Source organism: Salmo trutta, chromosome 1 (genome assembly GCF_901001165.1).
Source record: "Salmo trutta chromosome 1, fSalTru1.1, whole genome shotgun sequence".
Classification (NCBI taxonomy): Eukaryota; Metazoa; Chordata; class Actinopteri; order Salmoniformes; family Salmonidae; genus Salmo; species Salmo trutta.
In genome coordinates this window covers 58,685,554-58,691,854 of record NC_042957.1, presented here as the reverse complement: position 1 = coordinate 58,691,854, position 6,301 = coordinate 58,685,554, and the positions used below count along the sequence as shown (strand labels likewise).

General features: G+C 38.9%; 1 pseudogene; it reads right to left on the bottom strand.

Moving 5' to 3' along the window:
- Positions 1 to 560: 560 nt before the first annotated feature.
- On the bottom strand, positions 561 to 6,091 carry LOC115195556 (myosin-8-like; annotated as a pseudogene).
- Between the last annotated feature and the right edge of the window lie 210 nt (positions 6,092 to 6,301).

Here is a 6,301-nt window from a genome sequence, read left to right as displayed (position 1 = left end):
ATACAACGTTGTAAGCAGGCATGTATCTTTGCAACAATAATTATTGTATACTGGATCTACATTGTGTCTGAGTTATTGTAATTCTAAACATTAATTACAGCACTATCAGCAGAAGATGCCCATATCTCTATTCTTGTCCCTTGACGCCAACATCACGACTCTTAACTCTTAATTTGTTCACTTGGCATTCTGTTATGTCTGCCCGCTCCTCAGCTTCCTCAAGCTCATGTTGCACCTTCCTGAATTTAGCCAAATTGATACTGGTCTGCTCCTCCTGTGGTTCATAGAAAAGAGATAGATATGAATAAGTTAGAAGTGGTGAACTGTTGTCCTATTTATCTAATAATACTATGCACAGTTGTTGCCAATAATATATTGTACTCACCGCCTCTTCACTCTGCCTTTTTGTAAGCTTTCACCCTCACCTGCAGCTTGTTGACCAACTCCTGCAGTCTGCCCACATTCTTCTTATCTTCCTCACCCTACAAACCCAGTGTTATTAATTACTCACATATTTTATCATGATTTGGTGAAAGTCAGGAATAAGCAACCAAACATATTTTACCTGATTTCTGAGCTCCTTGACTTTTCTCTCACCCTTCATGGCTTCCACACCACGTTTCTGCTCTGCCTCCAGTTCATTCTCCAGCTCTCTAACCTTGAGTGTAAAAAATCTATTACAAAAGAATCACAAACTAAGAGAGTGTGAACTGTGAAAATAATAAGAGAGTGTGAGTGTGAAAATAATGAAAAAACAAAACAATGCTCACTGAATTGTGCATGGAAATGTTCTGACGTCTACATACAATCGTTAGATGGATATACATGTTCATAGGAGTAGGGGGAAACAGTTTTACCCTGAAAAGTGCAGAGACAGTCTGGAAAGAAGACCCATTTTTTCTCCTCTTTGGTTTCTATCAGCTACAGAAAGAGAGAAATAAAACAATTATATTTCTACTCAAGATCATTTTTCACTGATGTCTTATAATGCTGATGTAAACTCACCATCAACTAAGACAAAAGTTGCAAACAACTGAGACAATAGTTTCAGGGCAGCTTTTTGGTACAGTTGTACCACAGTGTCATTCAGCGGGTCCTTGTTCTTCTCCAGCCAGCCACCGATGTTGTAGTCCACAGTGCCAGCGTAGTGCACCAGGGTGAATTGGGCCTCTGCCTTGGCTTTGGCAGGCTTGGGCTTCTGGAAGTTGCTGTTCTTCCCAAGATGCTAGTCGTAGAGTTTGTTCTTGAAGGAGCAGTGTGTTGCCTTTGGAAACATGCACTCTTCTTCAAGGATGGAGAAAATACCCATTGGCTGTGGAAGATTTTGTGTAACGTGTTTAGAAGAACCAAGGTATAGAAGTTCATTGTTTTGTATCATGTCTGTCTACTAAATTTCAATATTTTGCTTGAAAACTTTTGAATTACTGTAAATAAACAGATGTTTTTCAACTCTGTCCTGTTGATCCTCTTATTGAATCCATTAACAGTTAGACTGTAAAGAGTGACTTAAAGGAAGGCTGAAAAGGTCACTGTACCTTCTCAATAAGCTCAATGCAGGCAGCCAAGTCCATACCAAAGTCAATGAACTCCCAGTCTATGCATCAACTTCATTAGTGAAGTTGATGCAGATGTCACGCCCTGACCTTAGAGAGACTTTTTATTTCTCTATTTGGTTAGGTCAGGATGTGATTTGGGTGGGCATTCTAGTTTTTCTATTTCTTTGTTTGCCGGGTATGGTTCCCAATCAGAGGCAGCTGTCTATCGTTGTCTCTGATTGGGAATCATACTTAGGCAGCCCTTTTCCCACCTTAGTTTGTGGGATCTTGTTTTTGGTACTGTGCTGTATGCCCTACTGAATGTTACGTTTGTATTTGTTTTGTTTTCGGTGTTCATTTAATAAATGTAAAATGTACGCCTACCACGCGGCACCTTGGTCCGATCCTTCCATCGACGAGCGTATCAGCAGAGCTGTTCCAGGCTGTTCATCTGCATGTTTTACAAAATATAATTAAATAACATACAATCAATTATTACGTTGTTGTAAATGTGTTTCAAATGAGGAGTCCACTCATACCTCAAAGATCTCAAAGCCTGCTATGTCCAGAACGCCAATAAAATGCTGCCTGGGCAATTTGGTGTCTAGCTGCTGGTTTATTCTGGTCACCATCCACAAGAACAGTTTTTCATACACTGCCTTAGACAGGGCACCCATGGAGTTATTCACCTGCAAATTAGACAAAACACATTTTTGGACAATTCAAATTTGTGAGAGTTGGGCGAGGGTCACTCATGTCTGTACACACTTTAATGTAGTTGTCATACCTGTTGAACTGTCTGTCCTTTGGTGACATATTCATTCCCGACCTTCACTCTGGGATAGCACACAGCTTTCAGTAAATCAGTAAATCAGTAAATGAGACAAAAATATGACTGGATTCTGGCTGTGGATAAGTGAAGATTTAATTAATATTTCTAAATAAGTCCAAATCAAAGACTGCTGACCCTCAGTGCCATCATGCTCTGCCTGTTCCTTACGCTGCTTCTGCTTGAACTTCATGTTCCCATGATGCATTGCAGCACCAGTCAGTTTGTAGATCCCAAGTTTCTCCTCTGCATTGAAGCCTAGGATATCAATGGCACTCTATTGGGATAGATATTGAAGCTCAGTCAAACACATATAAACATTTAATCAGTCCCTAAGACAATCTTATACAGTACAGTTGAGGGCGTTCTATTATGTTTTCAATGTAGTTATTTTCCAAGCTGTGTGGGTAATATAAAGATATGCGATATAAGGTACAGGTGGACTCACATCTGTGGCCATGAGCTCTTCTGTGTCATTGATGCTTTGCACTGTTATTTCCCCCTGGCTGATGAAAGGGTAGTCATATGGGTTGGTGGTGATGAGCAGCATCTCTGGTGAACATGATAGAGAAGGTGTATATTTACCATTGGGGGTTATATTGGTGTTGGAGGCTGAACTCACAGTACAGCACATTTTCCCAATTGCATATTCCAGCCCTCTTTTTAGATGCAAAACATTTAAAGGGGCAATCTGCAGTTCAAACAACAAAGTGGTCAACCTACCACTGTTTTTGGTAAACAGTTGAGGGATGGGGCTGGGGAAATATAACCACTCTCAAATTCATAGACAGAGCTATGGATGTGAGGACTGACTCGGCTATACAGTTTTTATTTACAATGACATTGATTTACTCCATTGTTCGTAAACAATCTTATATTTTGGGTTCTGATGGGGTACGACAGTTGACCTAAGCTCATGAGGCATTTATTCTTCAAGAATCAATGGGTATATATCATTAATTTAAAAGTACACAAATGGATGTAGCAATCACAGATTGCCCCCTTAAAGTAACCAATAACCTTGCAGTCCAAAACTACAATTACTGTGTATTGCTATACATAGATCCACCAGCTAGAATTACTCAAGTTAACAATTAACTCAGGCTTCTTATTGGACATGATCTGGTAGAAGATGTGATAACTCCTTTCTGCTAGGAGCTGAAACATTACCCTGAATTTTTCCAATAGATCTAAAGAAGGAAATCATAGAAATCAAGGGACATCTTGTTCCAATCCACAGCAATGGCCTTGTATTTGCAAAGAAAATAGGCAAGCAAACTCACAAGTCTCAATATCAGCTGAGGACAGCTTCCCCTTTGTTCCAAAGTGGATGCGGATGAATTTTCCCTGTATGTTTTCCAAATATTAAATTGTTTTTAAAATGTCACATTTCAGCTAAGGTGACTGGTTTATGAATGCATGCCTGGCTATATGTTAACCCTATATGCTCATGCTGTATGTTGATCAAACCCACTCACAAAGCGAGAGGAGTTGTCATTCCTCACTGTCTCCAGCAGAGGGTTGGCCTGGATGATTTGATCCTCCAGGGTTCCCTTTGAGAATAAAAGTGTTGGCAAGTATGAGTAAATACACTTTACAGTAAATGCAATAGAAATTACTTTTTCAACAGAAAATGCAATAGAGGGAACTATATACATCTTATGTTAATGTAACATGAGTATGGATAGAACCTGAATTTATCCATTGATTTCCTTCTTCTTATCACTTCCTCCAGCCATTGCGATTGTGGCAAAATACTGGATGACACGCTTTGTGTTTATAGTCTTCCCTGCACCAGATTCTCCACTGTCAAAATCAAGATTGAACAACACAATTGAGAGTAATAATGTAAACTTTCCTAGTAAATCTAGTTATTTACAGAGGCAGACAATTAGTAACAGCATGTGCAACAGTACATACGTGATAAGGATGGACTGGTTTTCACGATCTGTTGAAAGATAAAATCAGTGGTGGAAAAACTACCCCATTTTCATACTTGAGTAAAAGTAAAGATACCTTAATAGAAAATGACTCAAGTAAAAGCAAAAGTCACCCAGTAAATCTACTTGAGTAAAAGTCCAAAAGTATTTTGTTTTTTAAATATACTTAAGTATCAAAAGTAAATGTAATTGCTAAAATATACTTAAGTATCAAAAGTAAAAGTATAAATCATTAAAAATTCCTTATATCAAGAAAACCAGACCACACGATTTTCTTGTTTTTAAAATTTATGGATAGCCAGAAATAATTTACAAACAAAGCATTTGTGTTTAGTGAGTCCGCCAGATCAGATGCAGTAGGGATGACCAGGGATTTTCTCTTTAAGTGCGTGAATTATACAATTTTCATGTCCTGCTAAGCATTCAAAATGTAACGAGTACTTTTGGGTGTCAGGGCAAATGTATGGAATAGAAAGTACATTATTTTCCTTAGGAATGTAGTGGAGTAAAAGTAGAAGTTGTCAAAAATAGAAATAGTAAAGTACACCCCATAAAACTACTTAAGTAGTACTTTAAAGTATTTTTACTTAAGAACTTTACACCACTGGATAAAATGACCTGTTAAGTATACTGTAATAGCTTGCTGCCACAATATGATACATCATGAAATGAACATTATACCTGTTAGCATAAACTGATAGGCATTATCAGAGATGGAGAAAATGTGGGGTGGGACCTCCTGGCATTTCTTGCCCCGATAGCCAGCCGCCACCTCTGGGTTGTAGACCGGGAGCCACTTATAGGGGTTCACAGTCACACAGAACAGCCCAGAGTAGGTCTGTCAATAGGGGAACAACTCAGGTTATGTCATTGATGACTTGATCTGATTGAACCCATGAAACTAGTTGGTAGATGTTTGATTGACAATGCAATTAGAAGATGTACGTATGACCGAGTTGAAATGTAATCTGATCCGTGTCTGCTTACATAGATCATCCAGGCAGCGTAGCGCTCCTTGAGGTTGAACAGCACGGCTGGCTCATGGAGATGGGTCAACATGGCCATGTCCTCGATCTTGTCAAATTTAGGAGGGTTCATGGGGCTGATGTCATCCGGATTCACTGTGACAACCTGCAACATGATCAAATAACGAACCAGTTGCATTCTAGAATAACAACTGGATGAAACTGCATCGAAATCATGCCCGGTGGCATAATTAACTTTTTATTTAGCATCCAAAAAGGCTTAGAAATTACATGTACTCTGAATTTCAGTCACTCTCACATAGTAAGTAAAATATATCATGCTTTCCCACTGGGCAAAAACTGGTTGAATGTTGTTTCCACGTCATTTCAACAACAAAAAATGTATGCGATGACATTGAATCAATGTGGAAAACTGATTGGATTTGAAAAAAGTCATCAACGTAAGTGAATATTGTCTTTTAACCATGGTGGAATGTTTTGTTGACTTCACTTTGAATTCACGTTAGCTGACAACTAAAGAAAATGTAAATGAAAACTAGACATAAACTGACGTCTGTGCCCAGTGGGTTAGAACATATGGTCAGATGTTCTAGAACATTTGATATGTACTCACCCTCCCATCCTCAGTCTCCACTATGACCTTGGAGATGTCTTGGCTCTTGATTTTGCCTTTCACATACTGCACCTTTAGATCTGCCACAAAGCAGGCCGTTTTGGCATCAAATGGCTTGACCTGTGCCGCTCCAGCTTGCGGAGGTACGAGGCAGCCACCCCAAACACTTCCATCTCAGCATCACTCATTTTCTAAAGCTGTGTAGTAAGGAGACAATTGGTTATACATCATATGCTTTATATTGATCTGTTGGTCATGGATTATACTATAAAAACAGATAATTGCAGAAATTCTCTATATTCCTTGAGAAGATCCAATAAACATCAAAGGCCTAATTATTTGATTCGGTCTATTCTTACCTGAGTGTTGCAGTTACAAAATCTATGATCACAGTAGGA